The sequence below is a fragment of the Hipposideros armiger genome, unplaced genomic scaffold (assembly GCF_001890085.2).
Source record: "Hipposideros armiger isolate ML-2016 unplaced genomic scaffold, ASM189008v1 scaffold_396, whole genome shotgun sequence".
Taxonomy (NCBI): domain Eukaryota; kingdom Metazoa; phylum Chordata; class Mammalia; order Chiroptera; family Hipposideridae; genus Hipposideros; species Hipposideros armiger.
Genome location: NW_017731746.1, coordinates 1,764,454 through 1,767,416, shown reverse-complemented (window position 1 = coordinate 1,767,416; position 2,963 = coordinate 1,764,454). Strand labels below are relative to the sequence as shown.

Here is a 2,963-nt window from a genome sequence, read left to right as displayed (position 1 = left end):
CCCTCCCCAACACCCCACCCCGCCCCCCTCGGCAAAGCCAGAGCAGAGGCAGAGCAAGCGAGCCAGCAAGCCAGCAGGCGAGAGAGCGGGAGGCGGACAGGACGGCAGCTCCCCTCCGGGCCCCGCACGCGCCGCACGGACAGACACACGGTCCAGGGCCGCGAGGGCTAGGCGCGCTGCGACAGGGCCCAGGTTCAGGTTAGCGCGGGGCGCCGCCAGGCAGGGTCTCCGAGAGCCACCAGTACCCGAACTCTGATTCACACACACACAGCTCACACGCGGACTGGGAGACAAAGACACGCATGGAGCCCAGGAAGCTAGAGACGCGCCCACGCCGACCCCGCAGAGGTGTGCTGGAGGGCGCAGGAGGCGCAGGCCCAAGCAGGGGCCACGGAAACAGCTTGCGGCCCACGGACACCGAGGCTGCTGGAGCGCAGCGCACGTGCCGACTCATTGAACAGATGAAAAGACTGAGGCCCCGCCACAAGAGAGCCATAGAAAGTTGAGCCTGGTAGTTAGAGAAACACACACACAAGGCCACAGCTATACCACCAACAAACAAGACTTACAGAAATACAGATGCCTGACCCTCCCCTCCCCTCCCCTGCCCTGCCCTGCCCCACTTCCCCCAGGCGATCCCGGTGAGGGATGGGGGAGGGGAGGAGTCTTGGGCCTGGAGCTTTGTCCAGGTGACAGGCCCAGCCAGATACTGGGGGCACACTCCCACTGCTTCCTGCCTGGCTGCTGGAAGCTGGACTGGGACCTCAGGGTGAGGGGGCCCCACCTGTGACCCTGTGAGAGTCTAACCCTAACTTAACCCCAGGGCACATTGGCCTCCCTAGCTCCAGCTCAGTCTCAGGGGAGGGAGTTGCCTCAGGGGAAGGTTTCAAAGTCCAGGGCCTGGCTGGGAAAACAGCCTGCTGCCAGCCCCCATCTACTGCATCACAGGGGCTTTAGAGATGAGGCAGGGCTGGAGGCGGCACTGGACTAAGGGGCAGGCCTATGGCTGACATAGGTCTCAGGCTCCCACCTTCACCACTTCACTGATTGTCAAAACTACCTACCACCTACCAGTTAGATAGGTAGTTTTATGATCCCCATTTCACTATGAGGAAACTGAGGTCTAGAAAAAGGCAGAGACACGTCCCTGAGTCACATGACCAGTACCGGGCAGCACCAACCCTGTTCCTGCGGTGTTTCCCCTACACTGCAGTGTCCTCTGCCTCTGAGTCATGACTGCTCATCTGAGCCTGCACCAGATAGGTGGGCTTCCCAGATGCCAGCCACTGGGACCAGCCCCCTGTGGGGGGCAGGGACAGGGCAAGGGCCACTACTACCTCCTTTGTTTACAGCTTCAAATATTGGGACCTATAATAATTTGGGAAGGGGCTGTTAGAAAATAAGTCCTTTCCAATGTCCCCAGTCAGCCAAGACTCCACCCCAGAAGAATCCTGGAGTTGTCCTCCCTCTAGGGCTCCACCCCCTTGCTCCCACCCAACCGCAGAGCGAGCTGAGTCAAGCACCGATGAGTCAGGACTTTCCCATCTCACACCTCCCCCTTTTTACCCCTCAGGAGTCTGCCCGGCTCCCAGAGACCCCTCCTCCTTACAAACAGTCCCAGAAAAGGCCTGGAAGGCCTCAGGGGGATGGAAGGCAGGAGGGCTGGTCCTGGTGGATGCAGCTTTTAAATAAACAATGAGTGGCGGGAGCTTCCCAGCATCAGGACTGGAGCCCCTGAGATGGGTGAAAGGAAAGGGATGGGGCACAGGGGACACACTGCTGTGGCTCCCTCTTAGGGGGTAAGGTGGGGAGTGGAGCCATGATCATTAATATGCAGCAGGTACAAGTCACCTGAGTGAAAGGCCAGGAACAGACCCATGAGAATGGAACCCAGGAGGCTGCTGAGATAAAGAGCAGATCTTTTGCCCTTCCTGTGCAACTTAGAGGGGCCAGAAGGGCCTGACCCTGGCTGGAAGTGGGATACCAGCAGTTTCCATGGATGCCCAGGGCCTCCAGCTCCTTGCTCAACACAACTGCCACAAGTACAGGGGGCAATCACACACTTGTGGCAACCTGACTATTTCCAGCTCCCACCCCACCCTCTTGGGAGCCTGTTTGGTTTTCCAGCCCATCCACAAGAGTCAGTGAGAAAACTGTTTGGAGGGTCCATACTCCCACATGGAGTGAGCAGATACCTCTAGAGAGAGAAAATGGGCTGCTAGGACCCCCTGTGATGGTTGAAAGGACAGGGCCCTGCGGGGAGCAACAGGGATGGGATCCTTGGCCTTTGGCTTAGGGAGATGCAGCACTGAAGACAACAAGGTCCTGAGTCCCCTTTCTCCTGGGTGCCAGGACTCCTTGGTCCTTAGAAACTCCTCTACCACCCAGGTCACTTCCTCTTCCTGAGGTAGTGACTCATGCTGGTGAGGAGGTCAAGGATTCATAGCCCAGCAGGAAATCTGCTCAAGGACCAAGGTATTGCTCTGGGACCCTCTATGTGGGGACTTCCAGGCCTAGGGGGCCTTCCCCTTGCCCTGGTTCCTAGCAGCTCTCCCCACTTCCCCCCACCTCCTGCCAAAGGAGACCATGCAAATCAACCATTTTTGTCTGGGAGTTTCCAGCCCAACCCCACCTGCAGCCCCAGGGTAATGTCAGGCAACCCCAGCCCTGCAGGGACATGGAAACTCCTGGCCTCAGACCTTTCTAGTCTGGGGTCTTTGAACAGGATGTTTCTGCAGGGGATTCTACCATCCTGGTGCCCACTATACCTCTGGAGGCTACAGGGACAAGCGGCATTGCCCAGACAAGCCTGAAGTCACCTCACTTGGCTCTTTCAGCCATGCCAGTGTGGCCTCAGGAAGTAGTCATGCCCTGGCAGCGAGGTGCCCCCAAAGTCTGCTGCCCAATCCCTGACTGCTCCCTCCCACAAAAGTGGGGGGTAGGGTGGGGCAGGGTGGGGGGAG

General features: G+C 58.8%; 1 protein-coding gene across 3 annotated transcripts in view; it reads right to left on the bottom strand.

Moving 5' to 3' along the window:
* The window catches only part of BCL9L (BCL9 like), a 29,439-nt gene that overhangs the window by 14,236 nt on the left and 12,240 nt on the right, over positions 1–2,963 (bottom strand). The gene's annotated exons all lie outside the window — the stretch shown is intronic.